Here is a 24,429-nt window from a genome sequence, read left to right on the forward strand (position 1 = left end):
TTCCATCTCTTTTGAAGCACTTTCCTTACTCTCCACCAGATTAAGATCATCACTTTTGGCTTGAGCTTTATTGACCATGTAATGTGAACAGGAGAAGCCCTGAGGGGAAAAGTTGGTTTAATGTGGATCTCAAAGAGTTTAAAGTTTTCCATTTAAAGATCAAATTGCTTCCAATTTCTGCCACTTTTTATTTTTCTCCAATGATTTCAGTGTTGTTTTCTTTTTCATCTTAACCAAAATTTTTGTGGAAAGTTGAGTCTCATACAAGCTAGTCCATTGTTACTGAAAGTGGTACTTCTTAATTATCTACTTTAGTCTTTCACCAGAACCATGGTAATGTCCTCCTGTCTTATCTCTCTGCCTGTAGTCTTTTTTTTTTTTTTTTTTTTCAACTTTAAGTTCTGGGATACATGTGCAGAACATGCAGGTTTGTTACATAGGTATACATGCCCATGGTGGTTTGTTGCACCCATTAACCCATCATCTAGGTTTTAAGCCCTGCATGCATTAAATATTTGTCCTAATGCTCTTCCTCCCCTTGCCCCCCACCCCCAGACAGGCCCCAGTGTGTGATAGTCCCTTCCCTGTGTCCATGTGTTCTCATTGTCCAACTCCCACTTATGAGTGAGAACATGCGGTGTTTGGTTTTCTGTTTCTGTTAGTTTGCTGAGAATAATGGCTTCCAGCTTCATCCATGGACATGAACTCATTCTTTTTTATGGCTGCATAGTATTCCATGATATATATGTGCCACATTTTCTTTATCCAGTCTATTATTGATGAGCAGTGTGGTGATTACCATTTGACCCAGCAATCCCATTACTGGGTATATACCCAAAGGATTACAAATCATTCTACTATAAACACACATGCACACGTATGTTTACTACAGCACTATTTGCAATAGCAAAGACTTGGAACCAACCCAAATGCCTATCATCTTTTAATCCACTCCTTCCTGCCTGCCTACATAGGCCATTTAGAATAATTTTTCTGAAAAAAAACCCCCCAAAACAAAAACAAAAACAAAAAGAAAAGTTCTGCTTTTTTGCTGCCTCATTATAGACTATTTCCAGTGCTTTCATTTGCTTCCAATTAAAAGTGTACACTGTTTACTATGTCATATATATAAGAAGAAAACCTAGAATTATTTAATAATTTATAATTTATGGGTACAAATAAATAAATAAGAATCACAGTCAGTGCTCTATTTTCGTTGTACTAGATGAATATCAGCCCTGCACATGACTTTTTTAATCTTCTGCATCAAGTTGACTTTCAAGCCACATTTCCTGAGAATGCCTTCCATGTTAATCTCAATATTTCAGTTTTCAGATAATTCTTTTTCCCCCAAATATGGCATGGTATATATGGAATTGTCATATATACCTGTATTCACTTTCTCAGACAGGCTGGGAGCAAAGTATTGCAAACTGGATGGCTAAAAAGAAACTTAAGGCAAAAAGTCTTCAGTCAAGGTGTCAGGCATGACATACTGTTTCTGAAGGCTTCCAAAGGAGTTTCCTAGTTGAAGAAGCATCACTGCAATCTCTACTTCCATCAACACATGGTATTCTCTGTGTGTCTCTCTGTCCAAACTTGCCTTTTTTATAAGGATACCAGTCATTGCATTACGGCCCCCCCTAATTCAGAATGACTTTGTCTTAACTTCATTACATCTGCAAAGACTTATTTCCAAATAAGGTCACATTCACAAATTACTGATGAATATGAATTTTTTTTTGAGGGGGGACTGTTAAACCCAGTACAATACTTAAACCTTATTTGGCATTTACTAACAAATGACTCTCCCCTTTAAGTACTTTTCTAATTCCTTCCATTGAATAGTGCTGTTTCCTTCACACAGATAATATAGTTGTTTTCTTGGCTGTCCCCCTCCAATAATTTTGAGTCTTGCAGAAAGACTAGTTTATTATTTATCTTTGCTTCTTCAGAGCCTCCTTCAATGCATAGCTTAGGGTAGTCAATGTTTGGTAAATGCATGATTTTTTTTTTAATTATACTTTAAGTTTTAGGGTACATGTGCACATTGTGCAGGTCAGTTACATATGTATACATGTGCCATGCTGGTGCGCTGCACCCACTAACTCGTCGTCTAGCATTAGGTATATCTCCCAATGCTATCCCTCCCCCCCTCCCCCAACCCCACAACAGTCCCCAGAGTGTGATATTCCCCTTCCTGTGTCCATGTGATCTCATTTTTCAATTCCCACCTATGAGAGAGAATATGCAGTGTTTGGTTTTTTGTTCTTGCGATAGTTTACTGAGAATGATGATTTCCAATTTCATCCATGTCCCTACAAAGGACATGAACTCATCCTTTTTTATGGCTGCATAGTATTCCATGGTGTATATGTGCCACATTTTCTTAATCCAGTCTATCATTGTTGGACATTTGGGTTGGTTCCAAGTCTTTGCTATTGTGAATATGCCACAATAAACATACCTGTGCATGTGTCTTTATAGCAGCATGATTTATAGTCCTTTGGGTATATACCCAGTAATGGGATGGCTGGGTCAAATGGTATTTCTAGTTCTAGATCCCTGAGGAATCGCCACACTGACTTCCACAATGGTTGAACTAGTTTACAGTCCCACCAACAGTGTAAAAGTGTTCCTATTTCTCCACATCCTCTCCAGCACCTGTTGTTTCCTGACTTTTTAATGATCACCATTCTAACTGGTGTGAGATGGTATCTCATTATGGTTTTGATTTGCATTTCTCTGACGGCCAGTGATGATGAGCATTTTTTCATGTGTTTTTTGGCTGCATAAATGTCTTCTTTTGAGAAGTGTCTGTTCATGTCCTTTGCCCACTTTTTGATGGGGTTGTTTTTTTCTTGTAAATTTGTTTGAGTTCATTGTAGATTCTGGATATTAGCCCTTTGTCAGATGAGTACGTTGCGAAAATTTTCTCCCATTTTGTAGGTTGCCTGTTCACTCTGATGGTAGTTTCTTTTGCTGTGCAGAAGCTCTTTAGTTTAATTAGATCCCATTTATTCTTCACAGAATTGGAAAAAACTACTTTAAAGTTCATATGGAACCAAAAAAGAGCCCGCATCACCAAGGCAATCCTAAGCCAAAAGAACAAAGCTGGAGGCATCACACTACCTGACTTCAAACTATACTACAAGGCTACAGTAACCAAAACAGCATGGTACTGGTACCAAAACAGAGATATAGATCAATGGAAAAGAACAGAGCCCTCAGAAATAACGCCGCATATCTACAACTATCTGATCTTTGACAAACCTGAGAAAAACAAGCAATGGGAAAAGGATTCCCTATTTAATAAATGGTGCTGGGAAAACTGGCTAGCCATATGTAGAAAGCTGAAACTGGATCCCTTCCTTACACCTTATACAAAAATCAATTCAAGATGGATTAAAGACTTAAACGTTAGACCTAAAACCATACAAACCCTAGAGGAAAACCTAGGCATTACCATTCAGGACACAGGCATGGGCAAGGACTTCGTGTCCAAAACACCAAAAGCAATGGCAACAAAAGACAAAATTGACAAATGGGATCTAATGAATGATTTTTTAAGGTAACAAAGAATGTGCCTTCTTTCTTATTCTTTAAAACCTTCAAGCCTTATTAGCTTTGTATATTATTATCTCATCCCCTTTTGCCACAACTTTTTTCATCAAGATGAAATAAATTAAAATCATATTCTTGGCAAATTACAAACATAAGCTGTGGTATCAGGATAGACCCTCTGAGTCTGAAAAGAAAGACTAGAGAGAAACATAATGTAAGTCTAAAAATGTTACTGAGAAAGTTAGTAATGATATTGACTTAATTTTGCTCGCTAGGGAAGGACCATGACTGAACTCAATGTGTTGAAAAGTTCAGAGACATTAATCTTCTTATCTGTGCCCCAGAACTCCCCCTGCAAAGACAAATGAGTAAGCATTGATGAATGCTGCTTCATTAGGAGAATTTAAAAATGCAATTTGTCTTCATGAAAAGGAAGTATTTTTACATTTTCCATTTTACAATGAATCAGTGCAAAGAATTTTCAACCATTACCCTTTGACTTAGAATGGCCTTTATGAACAGCGTATCAGCTCAGTAATAGACTTTAGGGGAAATCTTAACACAAAGAAACTTCCTGGAAATATACAAAACAATATTTATAATCTACAGTTCCTTAAAAGACTTTTATTAAATATTTTCAGAGTTTTAAATGTCCCTTTTGTTTACTTTTGTAAGAGGCAAGAAAACTAAAAACTAAGAATAATAAAAAGCAAACAAAACACAGAAAAAAATCTTTAAAAGGAAATTTTCTGGTCTGTCATAGAGTAGGTATATAGTCTTCCAAATCTTGTGCTTTTTCAGTATCCATGTAATCAACAGTAAAACATTTTGTCCCCAGTGATTACATAAAAATCTACAGGATCCACAGTGACCCAAACATAAATATACCATGGTCACTCTGTTCTTAGAAGGAATATCAATTTCAAACTGTTGGGGCTCAGGACACACCACCACAGTAAATGCTGTTTTGGCCTATTGGTTACTGGGAGATAAAATAAATTTAGAGCCAGCCAACGTAGGAGAAGTTCTTCATCTCCTTCTAAACTGTCTAAAGTATACAACTCCTATTTTGTAAAGAGAAATTTACATGTACAAAGGAAATGTTAATTAGTAAAGTTATCTGAACTAGAGAAAGAGGCTACTCTGAGACATTTGTCACCTGAGAGACTTTTATCTGCATAAACAAGGCAACATTTATTATCATACTTAATGTCGTCTCAACCTCCCATAATTTGTCTTCACCACCCTAGATGCCCCAATCCCCTATGTCTTTCTGTGGTTAAGGATGCTATATAAACCTCAGTCATCAGACCACTTCACTGAGTCTCATATTTTTGTGGGACTCCTGAGCATGTGTACATACATAAAGTTATTGTTCTTATGTCAATTTAATTTGTAGACCAGCCAAAGAACCTAGAAAGGTAGAGGAAAGCAATTTTGCATTCCCTACAAAACAAACAAAGCCTTAATATGAGAAAGTATCATCTGTTTAACCATCAAATAAGTAGAATATGAAGTTATTCAGAACCCTCATCATATATAATCAGCCTTGTTAATGGAAGCATTGTAGTTCATTTATGTGATAGTATTCATTCAAGTAATCATTTTTTAGCATTTAAGTTTTGTTCCCATTGTTAAATATATTTTAACGTCCTTCACTATCCATGGCGAGTTGGAGGAACACCACGAGCACTCCTGTGTGTCACTTGCACATGGGTCTGTCTGCAGGACATTTGTCATTGGCAGTCCATACATTCACTACCAGAAGAATCACCTGGTGAACTTTAAAAAATTCTGCCCCAACAAAGATTTTGTTTTTAAAAGGAAATGGATCAGACCCTGGAACTCAGAATTTTAAAGAAATATTCCAGGTGATTCAAATGCAGGTAGTTTAGGGATCACATTTTGAGGAGTACTAATTCTCTCTGCTTCCACTGAAGTATGCTTTCTGCGTGTAGATCACTCTTTCTTTGTTCCAAAAGAGCACATGGAATTTGTTGTTGCATCAGTGAGTTTTCCTTATATTCTTTTAATTTTACACAGACACTACTGAGAAATTTTTTGGAAACCACCAGCTTGCTCCACATGTCACATATATATGTGTGTGTGTGTGTGTGTGTGTATATATATATATATATGTATATATATACATATATATATATATATTTTTTTGCCTAGATCTTCCATTTTTTAGACTCTCATTCACAACTGAATACTTCATTTCCTTCGACCTTGAGAATCAATTTTCTGCAGCCTCAAAATCCTTTTTCCCTGGGTCTTTGGCCTCTACAAAATTCAGCTCTTCAACTCAAGTGCCCACCATCTGGAAAAAAAAATTCTGCTTACATTTCTCCACCTCATCAGCTCTCCATATGGCTTCAAAACTCAGTTAAAAACACATCTCCTTCTTCTGTGCTAAAGATCTCTTGATTTTCACCTCTCCTTGAGTTATAATTTATTTTTATCTCAACGTCTGCTAACCTTGAAGACCGTCTTTTAAAAAGAATTTAACTCTTGGTTGGTAGTATAGGCTTTGAGATTGATCCTAAGGAATAAAATGCTAATCATGTTGAAGAAAGACAAACTCTCTCCTTTGCAGGTTAACTGCATCTGTGCAGACCTGTTAGTCTTCATCTTTGACCCAAAACATCACATCTTTATATCCTTGATCAGTATAAGATCTTCTAGAATCATCCTGTTATACACACTGGCTTTATGATGATGACGTACAATTTTTTTTTCCTTGCCTTCTTTTCATGGGAGATTTTTCCAGAAAAGGATCTCTACTCAGTGTCCTAAGAAGTGTGAGGCATAGTGTAATTGTAAAGAAAATTGAAATATATTGCAAATTTTGTATGAAATGTGAAGGCCATGAAATATTGCAGTAAAAAAAATGATTTGAGGCCTAGTAGGCAAAAAATATGAGAAAAAGATGTAGGCAGCAGTGATGCATGAAATGTCTGAAACCACAGAGGAAGTCCCTGACAAGATAGGTAGGAACAAGGTGAACAACATATCAAAGACTGGGAAGGAACAGCCCTTGAGAAAAGACAAGAGATGAAGAGAAGGAGTTTGAGAAGGTGTTTAATTTACTCAGCTGGGTAACACCCTACGGAAAAGATCACAAAATTTATTTGAAAATACACTGTCTTTATGGGCTAATACTACCATCATGGAAATAAGTTGGTGGAATTACTTATAGAATTTCTTCTCTCTGAGTGTTAAGTTTTTTTCACAATGATATTGATCAGGAACCCCTAAGAAATTGAACTAAAGCCAATGGTATCATAATCATTTTGGGAGTGCATATTCTCTGGACCATTGCTATTGAAATATTTTACCGGAGATTTCCATTCTTAAGGGCTCAGAGGGAAGGAAAATGCTACCAGCATAGACCCCGGTGGTGTTCTTTCTGAACCAGGTGGAAGGGGGATGGTGAGTTCTGAGGTAACTCGCGTTTATAGTGAAATCCTATTGTGCCAGGCTGCTGGAAGCCCTTCATTTTAGAGAATCTTTGTGTTCCGCCTATTCTAGCTTCTGTTGCTGCTGCTACCAAATTTCTCTTAACCTGCTTTCTGGTGTTTTCCCTAACAGATGCAGGTTTGTGGTGGGAGGTGGAGTTGCCTCATCCACAGAGGTAGATGCCTGATTGACTCTAACTCACTGTGGAGCTCTCCTATTCCCACCACTTAGCCTTCCAGCCTCATGTGGGAAGACTCTCCTCACTCTGTGGAGTCTTCTGTCAAGAATTAAATTGTCTCACCTTCTTTACAAGGAAAGAATGAGGAGAGGCAGTACTGATTCTAGCCAGGGCCAGAGCCTTAGCAGCCAGCATGAGAGAGGATCTTGAGGCCCAGCTTAAGCCCCTGCTGTGTCAACTGGTTCCTATAGCACCTACATTTATTCTCCAGGGGGACTGACTGCCTCAAAAATCCATAGTAGTGTTCTGATTTTGAACGCTAAAATCCTTTGACCTGTGCCTCTGTTTAATTTTTTTTTCTATTTCATTTAAATCAAAACTGACAGGAAAAAGAGCAGACTAAAAAAGTTATTTCCCTTTGCTGCTTAATGGGATATGAAGCCTCAGCTTATGACTGAAAATAAAACTTTCCACTTGGGTAAACATAATTCTCTCTCTCTCTCTTTTATTATTTCTTTCCCAGAAATAATCCCATTCATTTACAAGGATAGAGTAATTTACTATAAAATAATTCCCCTTCAACATCTTTTGTTGTAATTACTTGGCTATCTCCTTAGTTCTCTTCTTCTGTGAGTTGTGGACCATCCAGAGTCTGAGCTGGCAATACAGACTGTCCTGGAGACCAGAGGCCAAAGGGATGAGCACAGATCCTTGTAATGCCCCACGAGGCCACAGACCATTAATTGAGAGTCTATCATGATTGAGACCCTTGCTCAATCATCCCTTACAGTTGGCATCAGACCCAAAGATGGAGAGACTCTTGGACAGTTCCTTCCAAGCCAGGGGAATTCATGCTTTTTTCTTGGGGAAGGTTAGCAGTGTGTCTCTGATGTTCAGTGACAGTGATGTACATATCGAAGTGGATCTATTGGCTGGTCCAGTGAGGAGCAAATACAATCAATGCTGCTGTAAGGGAATTTCCCGTGCAGATAACCTTTTGGAAATTTTTATCTCAGGCTCACTGCTTCCCCACTCTCACCTCCATCGTGTGCACCAGCTTTTCCTTAAGTAATAAGGAGAGGAGGCAGAGAATTTATCATTTAAAATTATCTTCAGGTCCCTCGTGGGGTTCAATTAGTCTTGTTCTTTGTCATTTTTAACACTCACTAAGCCACAGTTTTTCTTTTGAGAGCTTATTTTGCATGTATTAATGTGCATTAAAATGTAACAAACAGGGATGGAACTGAAAAACACTGTGTATTTATAGGTATATCAAGATTTCATTTCTCTTTTGTAGAAGAAACTCAAGTTTTCTACAGCTTGTTTAATATTGAAACATAATGACTCTACCTAGTGCTATTACTGGGAAAGTAATGGTAGGCTCTGCCAAGGAAGAAGCTGGACCCCAGGGCATTGGAATGAGAACAGCTAACCAGACTTTAATATAGAAAAATAGATAAATAGGGTGATAATTCAATCAGAAGGCAATGTACCTATCATGCAACAGGGGAAAGCACAGCTGGAGGATTTGAAAGTGATTTGGAAGAGAAAACTTCTTATTAAATTAGAGACAAAGAATCAAGTTAGGTGTTGGTAGTGGAGTAAAACTTGGTTGTGAGGTCCTGGAAAAAGAGCTGCCAGCTCTTCTGTTGTAAATCAGAATATTTCAGAGAGCCCAGTTTTTCCCACAAGTTTGCTTTAGGTAAAATCCAAGTCAGCACCCTTCTGAACTGCAAGGAGACATGCAGTTCCTGATTTACTGGGTAACCATATCTCTGGGAATTGGCTCTGAGGCTGTCACTGCAATCAAGTGAAATTCATTAGCCAATGTTGGATTTTAGTACAACCTGACAGGCATGTGATATCACGGAACAACCAGCTTAGGAAAGCAACTTTGGAAATAGACATTATAGTTTGCATTAAGTTTATACCAGCATAGGCTAAGAAAATTAGGGGATAAATGTTAGTGAGATACTTCAATCTTTGTCTGGAGGCCAAGTTAGGGTCTGTGACAGACATCCTAAACATTGTATTACGTGCGTGGTACCAACTGATTTCTTGGCCTTTCATTTTAGGTCAAATGATCATTTATTCTGTGCTCATGTTTTAGGAGGATCCAAAAGTGAGCTGGGCCCAGATTTTTTCTTCACAGAGCTTACAGAGTAGATATGGGGAAAGAGCCCATTATAAAAGTACAAACCTTAATTCAGGGAGACAAAGATCTGTGTCATTGAGAGGCAGACACAAAATGCTATGAGAATTTAGAAGAGTGAGATGTCACCTTTTTAGTGCTGAGAAAAGGTCAGACTCTTCAGCGGCATTGTGTGTGTTCCATATTCTTTGTAGATATGAAAGTATAGATTTTCCAGGAGTTGTTTTTTAAAGAGTTTAAAGGAGAGTTTTCTATTTTGTTAACATTTGTCCTATTTTTCTAGCATCTTCAAAAGCACTGGGTTCACCTTTTTCTGCCTGTAGAGCACCCTGTTCATCTTCCATTGCTGATCGCTGGAGGGCTGTCTGTGTGGCAATGGGTAGCCCTTGTCCCTACTGAGATGAAGAAAAATGGGATCAGGGTCTTGGATTCCCAATCCTTAGTCAGACAGTGGCTGGTAAAGCAGAAGCTGGCTCAGTTTTCATTCTCCAAAGATTTATGCTCCATGTAGGAGAGCTTTGGCAATAGTGGAAAGAGATTCATCTGCTGGCCTATGTTTAATAAGAAATATGGTGGCCGGCCGGGCACGGTGGCTCACGCCTGTAATCCCAGCACTTTGGGAGGCCGAGGCGGTGGATCACGAGGTCAGAAGATTGAGACCATCCTGGCTAACACAGTGAAACCCTGTCTCTACTAAAAATACAAAAAAATTAGCCGGGCATGCTGGCGGGCGCCTGTGGTCCCAGCTACTCGGGAGGCTGAGGCAGAAGAATGGTGTGAACCCGGGAGGCGGAGGTTGCAGTGAGCCGAGATCGCGCCACTGCACTCTAGCCTGGGCAACAGAGCGAGACTCCATCTCAAAAAAAGAAATAAAAAGAAATGTGGTGGCCTTGGAAATCAATTCACAGCTGCGGCCTTTACCCATAATAGTGAAACTAGACTCCATTATGTTTCTCCAAATAGTTACCGCACTGTTTCTGGCACTCACATTTCTATTTTTATGGCCCTTCTTGATTTAGACTTTTTGCACACACATTACGTTTTTTGATAGCATGATGTATATCCAAATTATTAGTTTCTTTCATAATTTCAGGATCCAAGAAGGGGCTCAATTATGTTTGGGAAGAGAGAGGTAGAAAATGAATGAATATAGACTTTTATTCATGGGTATTTCTAGATCCATAATACCTTGAACCTTTGTTCAAGAACTATTTTGGCAATTGAGGTCGCATCTTTTCAATTCTTTGAGACTCAGTTTTCTCCTCCACAAAGCAGATGATGATTGAGACTTTAGACTTAAAGATGTTCTCCAAATGCCCAGAACTGACATTTTAAGATTTTTAAAGTCTCTCTGAATGTTTAAGTGACTGTTGAAATATAGATCATTTTCCCACATACTGGAAAAGGATTGTATAAGGTGGCTATCTTCCAACTGGTACGAGTGTTTACTTGGACATATATAAAAACTGTCCAGGACTATGTGAGAGTATATACATCTTTAAGAAAATCAATTTTCAGATTCAAATGTCCTCTTTCCTAAAATCGATTCTTGAAAAAGTTCTTTTGCACTGCCATTCTTCTTTCCCACCTCCTTTTCACAAATTTCTGCCTTCTAGTTAATAAAGAAAGATCAATTTCTCACCTATCCTGACTCCCACTGCAGTTCATTGCCCTGGGAGGTAAACACTTCTGAGGCACCAAACAAAAGGCCAGAGGAAAATGTCTTGCTTCAGAGAGAAGTCCCGTAGAAGCAAAGTGAGAATATGTGGCCCTGTTTCATCTAGGTGACATATTCTTGACAGTGCTCTGTGTTTTTTCTACCTGTCAATCTATATTTTAATTAGAATTTGGGAGAGAGATACTTGTCATGAAGGCATTTATTAACAAGTTTATTTGAACTGAAAAATTGAAGTAGGCATTTTCTGACAAAAAATAATAATAATTGTTATTTGATGGATTGAGTAGATGCCAAAATTGGTTTGTGAATTAACTTATATAGAAGATTGTGTGTATAAATTGAGTGAGATAATTCTTCAGCTCCAAAGTTTTGAGAAGTAGCACATCTTTAAATCACAGTCAGAATATATACTAGACAGAAATTATATTCTTTGCAACTATGCATTCTTATGATGAAAAAATTTGGATGTCCACTTAAAACTGTGGACAATAGTGTATATGTTTTCTAAAACTCTAGTAGAGTATACAGAAACAAAAGTTTGAAAATCACTGAATGAATGTAAGTTCATTAACATTAATTCTCTTTCCCTTTTGTAGGTAATCAGAAGCATGTGGCCAACGCATGGTCCATATGTATTTCCCTAGTCACCCCTTGTTACAGCAAACTTCAGAATAAATCCTCTGAGAATTAGATTATACCATCAGCCACTGATGGTTGTACTGGCAGCTGAACACTTCTGCCGTTCACATATTACGAACCACTGTTAGCATCACAATCATCTTACATTTAATGTGCCTTACTTATCATGTAATGGCCCTGTGTTCTATACATTGTCATCTGTAATCTTAACTGCAGCTTCTTGAGGCGTATAGGATATTCCTTTATTGGCACATGAATTGGGGACCATTAAGTACACATTTTCTTCTACTTTATACACCTCTCACATGGCAGACACAGAATTTTAATGCAAGAGATTTCAACATAAAGCTTAACCTTTTAGACTACGCGTCCTGCAAAAATGAGCTACACTTACCCTAAATGTTTTAAAATGGTTTTTAAAAGTCAAAATTTTGTAGGATCTTCACAAATTTGATCATATTTTAATGTAATTTTATCTGAAAATTACAGTCATTTTTGAGGGATACTATAGTGAGATTTTAATAACAAAATCAAAACATGATATTTCATGTTACCTAAAATAAGAGGGAAAATATTTATGTTCTGTTAGATAGTAACTAAACAATTTAATGTTTTAGGGTAAAATTAATGCTGATTTTCCTTCAGAAATTCTTATAAATAAAAATGTCACAGTCAACTATGAAATTACAAAGAAAATTTCTGCACTGAGTACATGGTATGATTTCTTAATCTTGAGGTCACTTTTCTAATTTTATGGAAAATAAATATTCTGCGAATAAATTGTCCAAAAACAATTCTTATACTTTCATGATGATGAGATAATACAATGATAAATGTTTCATTATTTATTGAGAAATTACTATGTGCCAATCACTCTGTTGGTTGATATGTATATATATATATATATATATATATATATATATATATATAATTTAATTTGAAACTCATGAGTTATCAGTGTGATAGGTATTATCTGCTTCTTACAAATGATGAAAATTAAACTTGTAAAGGTTAAATAACTTACAAATCACACAGTAGATGATGAAGTTTAGTAACAACATAGGCTGTTTAACTGTAAAAGGCTCTGTATTGAAATATTGGTGGAGATTAAAAAACTTTCTTTCATTGAATCACATTTATTCTTCTTTTTTTTTTTTTTTTTTTTTTTTTAGATGGAGTCTTGCTCTGTTGCCCAGGCTGGAGTGCAATGGCTTGATCTCTGCTCACTGCAACTGCTGCCTCCCAGGTTCAAGAAATTCTTCTGCCTCAGCCTCCGAGTAGCTGGGATTACAGGTGCATGCCACCATGCCCTGCTAATTTTTGTACTTTTAGTAGAGATGGGGTTTCACCCTGTTGGCCAGGTTGGTCTCAAACTCCTGACCTCAGGTGATCTGCCTGCCTCGGCCTCCCAAAGTGCTGAGATTACAGGCGTGAGCCACCATGCTCGGCCACATTTGTTCTTTTTTATTATTCTATCTGGGCTAGTAAGGTTATATGGACATGAAAACTTAGAAAGTATAACAGAATCAGAATACAGTCCAGAACTGAGCAACCTGAAAGGAGTAGCTTAGTTCAGTTATGCAGTAAGAATGGATTGTTCTATAAGGCGTTTATTTTTCTGTATTTATTTATATTTTCACAATCATAGTGGCAATGTGACAGAGTGATCAGAGGTTTGGGGCCAAGGAGGATGCTGGTGAGGAAAGCTTAGGACTCACATGTGAGGTCCTTCCATGTTAGGAAGCTAATAAATACATTGCATCATTGCATATCTCCTTATTCTAATTTTTTTTTTTTTTTTTTTTTTTTTTTAGACAGAGTCTTGCTTTGTCTCCTGGCTGGAGTGCAATGGTGTGATCTTGGCTCTCTGCAACCTTCACCTCCCGGGTTCAAGCAATTCTCCCTGCCTCAGCCTCCCAAGTAGCTGGGATTACAGGTGTCCGCCACCACACCCAGCTAATTTTTGCATTTTGTAGTAGAAATCAGGTTTCACCATTTTGGCCAGGCTGGTCTTGAACTCCTGACCTCAGGTGATCCACCCATCTTGGCCTCCCAAAGTGCTGGAATTACAGGTGTGAGCCACTGCACCCAGTCTGCTTATTCTAATTCTACCATCTCTTAGCTAGACATGATTTTGGCAAATAATTTCTTGCAGCATCTGTTTCCTCATATACAAAATGAGGATGATATCTCCTTATATGGGTACTCTTATGACCATGAAGATAATTCAAAGTGTTTAGTATAACCTCTAGCATCTGGTAGGTTGCACAACACATGTTAACTACTGTCATTATCATTGTTATTTTCATCATTGTTCTCATTTGACTTGAAGTGCCCTCTGTGTAATAGATGCCATAGACACAACTTAGAAATCTATGACTATTTTGTAAAATTTTCAAGTAATCTGTGGATCCTACCTCTTCCCTGGGGACTTGATCATATTTTGCAGTTAGCTCTGCTGTGTGATCTACCTTTTGTTATCTTCACGGGCGCTGCTTTGTTAAAGGAAGGCATTGAAAGCATGGATGACTTCATGGAGCAGATTGTTAACTACTATCTGGAATGGTTATTTAAATATCTCATTTCTTTGCACATTTCTTCCTGAAAATGTTTCTTGAAAGAGATTCAAGGCAGGAGTTAGGATTTTTATAAGAATTTCTGGAATAAGTGGACAATAGTAACTGAGAGTGTGAGAAATAGCAGTGACTGTCTAATGAGTCTTATTTCTGATCTTTGCTTTATAGCTAGCAGGGAAGACAGGAGTTTGAGGAATCATGAGAAAAGGAGAACTGGTGGGGGTGGTGTCCCATTCATACAACAGGGCGCAGGGCAGATAAGCAAGCAAAACATCTTTCCATCCATGCTGTGGAAGTGGCTAATTTTTGCTTTTTTTTTTTTTTTTTTTTTTTTTTTTGAGACAGAGTCTTACTCTGTCACCCAGGCTGGAGTGCAATGGTATCATCTCCACTCCCTGCAACCTCCTCCTCCCGGCCTCAAGTGATTCTCCTGCCTCAGCCTCCCAAGTAGCTGGGACTACAGGTGTCCACCACCACGCCTGGCTAATTTTTGTGTTTTTAGTAGAGATGGGGTTTCACTATGTTGGCCAGGGCTGGTCTTGAACTCCTGACTTCGTGATCCACCTGCCTTGGCCTCCCAAAGTGCTGGGATTACAGGCATGAGCCATCGTGCCTGGCTGGAAGTGGCTACTTTTTCAGAACAAAAAGTTAGCATGTGGGGAGGCAAGTACTGTAAGGAAGCATTGCTCTCTAAAGTGAAGAGCTGTGAGCTGCCTGGAGAAAGCTGTAGTCTCTTCAGATCCTCAAAGAAGGTGGGAGTGTGTGTGGGAAGGGTTGGGGGGATTCAATTTAGGCCACAGACACTGATAACTTTATTAAATATTGATTTTTGAAAAAATATATATATGCACTAAACCATGAGCCAGGGAAGATCAGAGTTAGTGATAAAAATAATTATTAGTAGTATTTCAGTTTTATTGCAAACAAAATAAGTTGGTATAATCTATGTGTAGAACCATCTATAAAAATAACTATCATCTCCATTCCGCTTGGAAAGTGGGAGTCACTCTTTCTTTCATGACAACCAGGAGGTCCACTTCAAAGTGGTAATATTTGTTTCTTTTGTGGCTTCAGGAGCCAGCAAAGCCAGGATTTCTGGTCATCTCACAGACTTTAAAAGACTATTAACCCAGGCTCAAAAACAGGGCTGCAGAATTTGTGGCAAGCAGGGCCTGGGAAAATATTCTGTGCGGTGAACAAGGAGAGGAGAGGGCCACTTGAACAAAGCCCAAGAGTAAACGGTGTCCTTGCTAATTCCACATAGCGTTTATTTGATATCAGTGGTGTTTCTAACTCCAGGGAGCCTGAGAGCCTTCAGCATCAGTCACCTCTGTTTTTAGGGTAATAACTATTGATTCATTTAATAAGTGTCTCCTAAACTAAATGGTGCAAATGTAAGTACGGGGAAGGTCTGCTTCTACTTAGAGGACATCAACTTTGGAAGTAGCTGTCTTGAGAATTATAAACTTCTTGTCACCACAAGTATTCAGGCAGGGACTAGAGAAGCATTTCTCAGAGCATACACTGTGGGTGGGGCATTGAATGTAGTCAGGCACCCCCAAAGCATTCAGCATTCTATGATTCTTCCACAGGCCCAAGTCTCTGATACTCTGTCCTTCTAAGAAGGTAATGATAGCAATACTCTTGTCGATTATGATAATGACTTGTGTTGATTATTCATTGTTTCTCATTTCAATGAATGACAGATCTGATGAAATGCATTCAAGATAATGAGTAAATGGTGCCTTTTACTGAAATGGAAAGTAGACTAGGAACTGTGAGAAATGTTCTTCAATCCAAGCACATAACCCTTTCCACAACTCTAAGGGACTGATATTATCTCCATTTTACAGATAAGAAAACCAAGCCTTGGAATTAAGACTTGGTTTCTGCCCTTGAATATTTCAGAGTGAGAAAAGAAGTCATATACATAGTTACTGAAAAATATAAGTAGAGCCTGCTGACACGTGGCAATGTGGGAACTGTTATAAGACATTCCATATCATGAGCACGCCAAGTGTGCATGAGCCCGAGACCTGGCTGGGTGCTGAGAAGGTTTATGGTAGAGGCGGGAACACATTACTTAAGAGGGTGGTCTATTTGGTCAAGTAAGTGGAAGGTTTATGCTTACTTTAAAATAAAATCTTTTAAAAAATGAATGTGCTGGCTGGAATTTTACTGTGGTGTCAATAACTTTCCATGCAATAGCTATCAAATTGGCTGTGTACTCTGGATAAATATCTTTCCCATTTTATTTGGCTTTAAACCTGAGTTACAGGAGAAACAAATCATTATAAGTAGGAATACCCAAATTAAATGAGAGTTCAGTTTTGAGTCTACCTGCTTCAGTGCTCTTAAGCCACATGTTTTAAAATTCCCTTAGATTTCGTTGGTGGGATTGTAAGTAAACCCACATAAAGAAAATAGATAATTCTCCTACCTTTCTGGACTCCTTGCTAAACTGCTCTGTGAGAAATTAGATACTGACTAAACTTTGCAGTCAATTGAAACTTGTCTAGGCACACACATTTATAGATGTGTATAGAGACAGGCTTGTTTTGGCTTTTGAAGAGAGAATGTGAATTATGAGTTGGAGGATGTGAATTTTGGTGGGAGCTTTGTCACTGTGACCTTCTGCTTACCCTTAACGCTCCCATCTGTGAAATGAGGCCTTTGTACAAGACATTATGATGGACTCACCCTAACAAGGATTCTTTAATGTTGTGTTTTTCAAGATAGAAAAGGAGTAGAGGAAACTGAACATCAACTCTGAGTACAATCCATCCTCTCTTACCACTTTATGGAACAATTTTGGAGGTCATGTCAAATATTCATTTAAAGAAGGAATGATTATATTGCAAATTAAACCAAATAAACAGTCACTGGCATCTTCAAGGAGAAGGAAGTTTAGATAACCTCAATTAAAAACAAATCACTATGAATTACTTTTTCCGCTTCTTGCACTTCATATAAATGCATCCTATTCTATGTGGCTTTTTTTTTTTTGGCCTGGCTTCTTTTGCTCAACTAAATATCTTTGAGGTTTATCCATATTGTTGCATGTACCTACAATTAAAATTTTGCACTTTGCTATACGTTAATTTAAAAAATGGAATAAAAACGTTACTTAAAAAGGAATAAACAAACCAATATTATCTTTAAAATCATCACCTCCTGGGGTCTTGGTGCTGGCTGAAATTAGAACAAATATATATTATGGGATAGGAGAGATTGGCTGGGAAAACATTTTTTCTATATCAGCAGATCACCATTCTCTATGTTGGACCCTTCCTTTCACATAATCAGAAGTGAAGTAAAAGCTATTTTGGTTTTATAATATATTAGTTTTCCCCATTGGATCCCACTTAGTATCATGTTAAATACCCGGGCCTTATGCAATGTGAATTTGGCATTTCTAACCAGCAATAGCCAGGCAAGAGTGTGGATGTGCTTTTTTTAGCATGGACAGGGGAATGTGACTGGCCGCAAGGCTGAGGTCCAAACTCCAGGCCTGGCATTTCAAGCTGTTTAGAGTCAGTCCTTGACTCAGACTAATGGGCTCCCATTCCTTTCTGATTCTTTCTGATTCTGGGTGGCTTGCAAAGAAGCCAGACAGCTTGTCATCACAGCACCCCAGAGCTAAATCTAAAGTGTAGGTTTTCCAGAGTGGTAATTCATTCAAGTCAGCTAACATTTATATAGTGGCTATTGCATACCTATCTGTTTTCAAGTGTGATGTTTTTAAAATCTTTATTCTTTGCTCTCCTATTCTCTATCATCACCGCTGATATGAGCATCACTTAATATATCATAGACTTGGAGATATAGCAGTCTTCTTTGTAAAAAGTGACAGTATCTTTCAACTTTCACCTTATACCTGACAGGCTCTTTTCCTGGGATATCTTCACTCATTCACTCACTCACTTATTCACTCAAACAAATCTTCTCTTCTTGGTGATGAGGATACATCAAGAAATAAAAGTACAAAATTCCCTGCCCTCTTTCCACGTTGCTTCCCATTGTTCAAGACTTGGCTTAACTCCTGCCTCCTTCAGGAATGCTTCCCACTTCTAAGCTTCTGCAAGCCCAACTTTCTACACTGTCCTCAGATACTGCTTGCTTACACCTGCTTTACGACTCTTCCTGTAAGAGCTTCAATTATTAGCTAATTCTTTGTAAGGTGATATTTCAGTTTCTCAGCAGTATCATCAACTCCAAAGGATCATACATTATATATTGTTGGACTCCTAAGTGTACCTGGCACAGTACCTTGTGTGGAGTAGGTGTCAAGTGGACAAGGGAATGAACATTTTCTCTCCAGCGATTGCAGGAAGTAAAGGACTCTAATGTGCAGATGTACCCTGGATTTCAGGCCGAGCTCCAACATCTCTTAAAATGTAAGGATTATTATAATGTAATTCCCTTTATAGCAGTCCATCAATTTGAACCTGAAGATGCCTCAGCACGTACCTCAGGGCTTGGCATATTTCTAGCACTCAAAAAATATTGTCTGACTTTAACATAAAGATGCCATGGGTGTTTCATATGTAAAGAACCGAGAGTGTGCTGAAGGACCTCTGAAGTGCTGATAGGCTCAAGTGTGTAGGGGTGGGGGAGGATGAGGAGGTGGTAGGGTTCCTTAGTGGAGTGGGAGCACTCGAACTGATAATAGAGTATGTTGGGGTGCCTAAGTTTGTTCCATCTGGAGAAATGCCACAAGCATGAACTATCATTGGTCTTATTTCTGGTCTCAGTGCTTTTTTACCCTAAATGCAACCCCCAGAGGAATAGCACACTTTGACAGCAATACCATGTACACCTGCTCTCTGGATAGTATGTTTAGCATCAGAGCATTGAGAAGTGCTCATGAAATGTAGAAATGGCCTTGGCTCCCGAGTTCTACCCAATCTTCTCTCAGTCAACAAGCCCTGAATGAATTCCATGCCCTCATCTTTCTACTTAGAGGAAGTCAACTTTGGAAGGGGCTCCTTCAGGAGTGTGAGCTTCTACTGAGAGCAAATTGGCCAGCAGAGGCTATACAAGCACCTCTCAGGGGGCGCTATGGGTGGGGAACTTAGTTAGGTCAGACACCTTTCATTCTGTGATTCTTCAATGTGCACACATTTTCTCTGGATGTTATGTGAGAAGAACTGTGTTGCCAGGGGGAAGGAAGGCAGGAAGCAAGGGGCTGCAGGGGGTCTTCTCAAGCCCCATCAATGCACAGTGGGAAGCCTGGGCTGAGCCCTCTGAGGATAACAAGTGCACCCGAGTGCAACACCAATGTGCAGCCTTGAGTATTTCTACTTAACGCTTTCATCTCCATTTTTGTTTCTCACAAAGTGAATTCAAGCTGCCTACCACCTACAGATCCCACAGGCTTCTGTGAGGTTGAATGTGTTAATGGTTGTAAAGAGCTTTGACCTTCTCTCATGAAAAGTACTTTGAGAGTACAGAATATTATTATCATTTCATGGACATTTTGCAGTTCCCAGTGGTTAGTTTCATTCTTCCTGTTAATCTTGAATGCATTAAAATGGCTAAATAAAAAGTATTTTGAGTAAATAAGGATACCCATGATTTTTAAAAGTTCTTTATTATATATTTTGATATGCATCATCACCTTCTTCTGACTTTCCACATAAACTGCTATGGCTAAACAGCTCTGTAATGATATTGCTACTTGGCTGTAATTTAGAATGCTATAAAGATTATTTAGCACAAAGAAATATTTCCAGTTAAAATTTAGCAACTCCTTTCAAATAGATTTACATTAAGTCTTAGACTGAATTTTAAAAACATTGAGCAGAGCAAAAATAAAATGTAGTTCATGTTCTCATAAAATATCTGCTCCTCCACTGGCTCTTTACCCTCTGTTTTTCTTTATGGCAGATTGCCTCTATAGTTAGAAGCAACCTACCTTCCCTTTGCTTTCCTTTCCTTTCATTTGTTTCCAACTCTTTCCTCCCTCCCTACATCTCTTCTTTCTTTCCTTAAAAAAAAAAAAAAAAAGATACGCTGAAGAAAGCACTTCCCTGGTATCTGGTATACTGTTAATTTTGGATAAAGATTTAATGTTCCTGTTGTTGTTGCTGTTGTCATATACCAGGCGTCGTTTAAGCTCTTGAAAGGACAAAAGGCAGTGAGTACCTACACTTAAGAATTACATAAGATAGAGAAATAGAAACACAGACATATAAGTATATAAATAACAGCATAATGTTTTAGTACTGACATAGAGAATATTTTAAAAGGTTGTGGGACCTACTAATTTCTTAACAAACCATAACAATTAACTGTCACCCACCTGGAATAAAATCTCAATTCTTTCCCCACATTCTTTCTTTGTGACCTTTGATAAGTTGATAATCTTTCTGTGCTTCCATTTTCCTTCTGTAAAATGGGGATAATAGTGCCTTCCTCGTATGGTTGTTTTAAGTCTTAAATGAGCTAATACATGAAAACAGGCTTATACCTGGAATGCAAGCCTTAAGCATGGATCAAAAAACAAAACAATAAACTCAATGTTCATTACATTCCAGATATTATTTTTATTGGGAATAGAAAATAATCTCTCTCTCTCTCTCTCACACACACACACTCACACACACCTTCACTTAAACTTTTGAAGTAATCATTCAATTGTTCTTTGTGTTTTACAGTTAAACTTCTTGAATGGGTCTTTACATCATCTTTCCCAGTTCTTCCTTTAACCCTCTAGTCCTAATTTTTCATTTTATGTCCTTGGGCACAGTATTTAATCAAAGTAGTTGGATCTTTTTGAATTCTGATAGTCGTACAGTGCAAAGATCCCAGGCATGTGTAAGCAACGGTGATTGAAGACTGATGAAAGGACGCCTGCTGTTGGCTGCTTCCCATTTATTTCATTTTACTAGGAAAATGAAATGTCCCATTCTCACTTCAATCCATTCTATTTGCTCTTTCATTCCCACCACTGTACTTAACAATGTCACTGACAACCTTTATCTTGCCAAATCCAGTGTTCAATCGGCAGCCTCCTCCTATTTCAACCCTGTGCCCTCAGTCATCTTGGAAGGCCACATTTTAGGTTAGACAGAGGTTTCTTTTTGATATCTTCTCCTACCCCATCATGTGCCCTACTTGGGTTCTTTTCCCACCTTTTACTGGAAGTTGTTCTTCTTTCTTCTGTTGCTAGTGCTTTTACTACAAACTGCTAGTCACACAGGAAGATCTCCAGGGTACCTATCTATATTGATTTAGTTTATTGATATTTTCAGGGGCAGTTAGAATTTCAAAGTAAAGTCCAGAGAGAGTCTGTAACGAAGAGGATGCAATCATAACGCTAAAATTTCAGGCTCTGAATTAGGCATCAGGAGAAATTTCTCAGCAGGGAGGCTCTCCTGTGTTCTTTAAATCAGACCCCGTGAAAATTCAGTCTCACTCGCTTCTGACCAACCTGGACGAAGATTTGTCACCACTTTGAGTTTACTTCTTCAGATTGAATAATATGGGAAATTCAAGGCTAGCCAGAAAATAACATGCATAAGAGGTGATAGGAGAAGAACAGGAATAATTGCTTACACCTATATCTCAGTATTTCTTTCTGACCTTTTGTTCTTGGTCTCTTCTCCTAAATGTCAAGTTCTTTTTGAAAAAGCCTTAAGCATGGATCAACAAACGGTGTGTGGTCAGTAAAGTCTTATCAATTTAAGAAAACATATTGAATAATGAGAGATTTTGAAGTAAGGAAACCCTTAGCATGGGCTTAAATATTGTCCAGGAAGGAATGAACTTACAACTGAATTTATTCTTAAGTAACTGATAGGGACAAAATAAAGTGTTTTAAAAATAGCATATATAATATTAAAATATCTGAATCAATCAAATTAAAGTTGCATAGCTTGATGAGCAAGGTGTGTATGTGTGCCTGCATGATGCAAAGTTTTCTGGGGCAGTTTACACTAACAGTCACCATGAGTAGTACCAGGTTTCCCTAGATGAGATGTAGAACTCATAGATACAAATCTGTGGCCGCAATAGTCAAAGCTTACTGCATATCCACTGTGACATGTTAAAACAGTACTTTAAATTCTGGCATATTCTGAAAAGAAAATTATGGTGAGATGGTGCTACTGCCAATTATCTGAATACAACTGACAGTCAAAGCAACCAAGTATGAAGTCAAGTTTGTGATTCCCCTTGGATTGCCAAGTTCTTTTTTTTTTTTTTCGCCAGGGGGTTGAGTTCCTAATCAGATTTTCTTGATTCCGAAATTCAGCCTGGGCAAAACTGATTTTCCTTTACAAGTTGGTCACCAAATGGCCCCATGGCCTGTTGTACACTACACAACAGTGGGCTTTATTTCTAAGACCTGCTAACATAAAGGAGACAAAGAATATTGATGAATAATCTAACACACAGTTGTAAAGATTTGAGGCTCATATGCACAGCAGGATGCTAAGTTAGATTCCTCAGACATACTTTTCTCCCTTTACACCCAACCCAATGTCTCGGATATTCCATTGACTCAAGTGCTGCGAGGATCACATTTGCTGGGATTTCGTTGGCACTTGCCACCCCTTCTGCCAAGAATTCATCTTGTAAAATCAGGCAGGGAGAGAATTTTACTCTTTGGGGTGTCATATCAACCCATCAGCAAATCCTGTTAGCTATACCTGTAAAATAGATGCAGAATTTTACCACCTTTGACCACCTCTGTCACTTCCACTTGTGAGCAGACCGTCATCATTTTCGCTTGGCATATTACAACAGCTTCCTCAACTGATCTTCCTCTTATATGCTTACTTCCTTGAAATCCTTTCCATAGAAAACATCCAGAGTGGTCCTCCTGAAACTTAAGTTAGAAGTTATTACTGTTTACTAGAAGTCTTTTAATGGCTTCAGATTAAATGAGTCAGGTTTAATGAGTCAGATTAAAAGGCAGGGTCCTTACCAGCAGTAGAACCAGCCACAGTGTCCCGTGTAAACCAGCTACCTGCCAGCTCACCCCTATAGCCACACAGGTTTCCTTCTGATTTCTGAAACTTCCAGGCACATTCCAGCCTTGGGGTTTAATTTGCACTTTCTGTTCCTCCAGGCTGGGATCATTTTCTCTGAGTTATCTACATGGCTGCTTCCTCATTTCCTGCAGATCTCTGTTTAAATATCACCTTCCCAGAGAGACTTGTGATGACCAGCCTGTGTCTGGCGACATCCACAACACGTGCACTGTCTTTCTCTTCAGGCTGCTTCGTTTCCCTTCTTGGCATTAATCCTTGCCCAGCATGTTGTTCATTTTCCTTTATTATCTCTCTCCCCTCTCTGGAATTTGGCTTCATAAGTATAGGAGAGGCTTATGGGCTCCATAAGTACTTTTACCATTGTGTCTACTACTGTATCCACTTACCTAGAAATAACCTCTAATGTCATTAAATATAATCAGGGGATTACCTACACCATTATTTCAAAACCTTTCTTTAGCAGATGAGGCTGTGGTCTAAACAAGTAAAGTGATTTTTCTGTTGTCACAAAACAAGTCATGTTTGGAAGAACTCGAATCCTTTTTCCTTTGCTATCCTGTTCCTAGACTCAAATCCTGGGACCATGTGTCTGTGGTCTCTTTGCATCAGGGGTGAGAGGCAGATCTCCTATACTTAGGTATTCAATTTTTTTTTCTTTTTTTGAGACCGACTCTCGCTCTGTCACCCAAGTACAGTCTTGGCTCACTGAAACCTCTGACTCCCGGGTTCGAGTGATTCTCCTGCTTCAGCCTCCTGAGTAGCTGGGATTACATGTGCATGCACCATGCCCGGCTAGTTTTTGTATTTTTAGTAGAGACGAGGTTTCACCATGTCGGTCAGCTGGTCTTGAACTCCTGACCTTGTGATCCGCCCGCCTTGGCCTCCCAAAGTGCTGAGATTACAGGTGTGAGCTACTGCGCCAGGCCTCAGGCATTCAATTTTTAAGAAACGAAACAGGATGACATGTACTTTCTTTGCTATGGATCATTCCCTAGGGCCTCTACTTTCTTCATTCTCTATTTTATCCTAATTTCTCTCCTTTCTCTGGTTGTTCTGGGCACCACTTAATTCATTTATGATTTGTTCAAATTACACATACAATTTTGAGTCCTGGCCATTTATAGACTTCAGCATAACAATGTTATTGAATACCTACTATGTGCTACATGCCCATTCTCTTC

This window comes from Gorilla gorilla, chromosome 12 (genome assembly GCF_029281585.2).
Source record: "Gorilla gorilla gorilla isolate KB3781 chromosome 12, NHGRI_mGorGor1-v2.1_pri, whole genome shotgun sequence".
Lineage (NCBI taxonomy): Eukaryota > Metazoa > Chordata > Mammalia > Primates > Hominidae > Gorilla > Gorilla gorilla.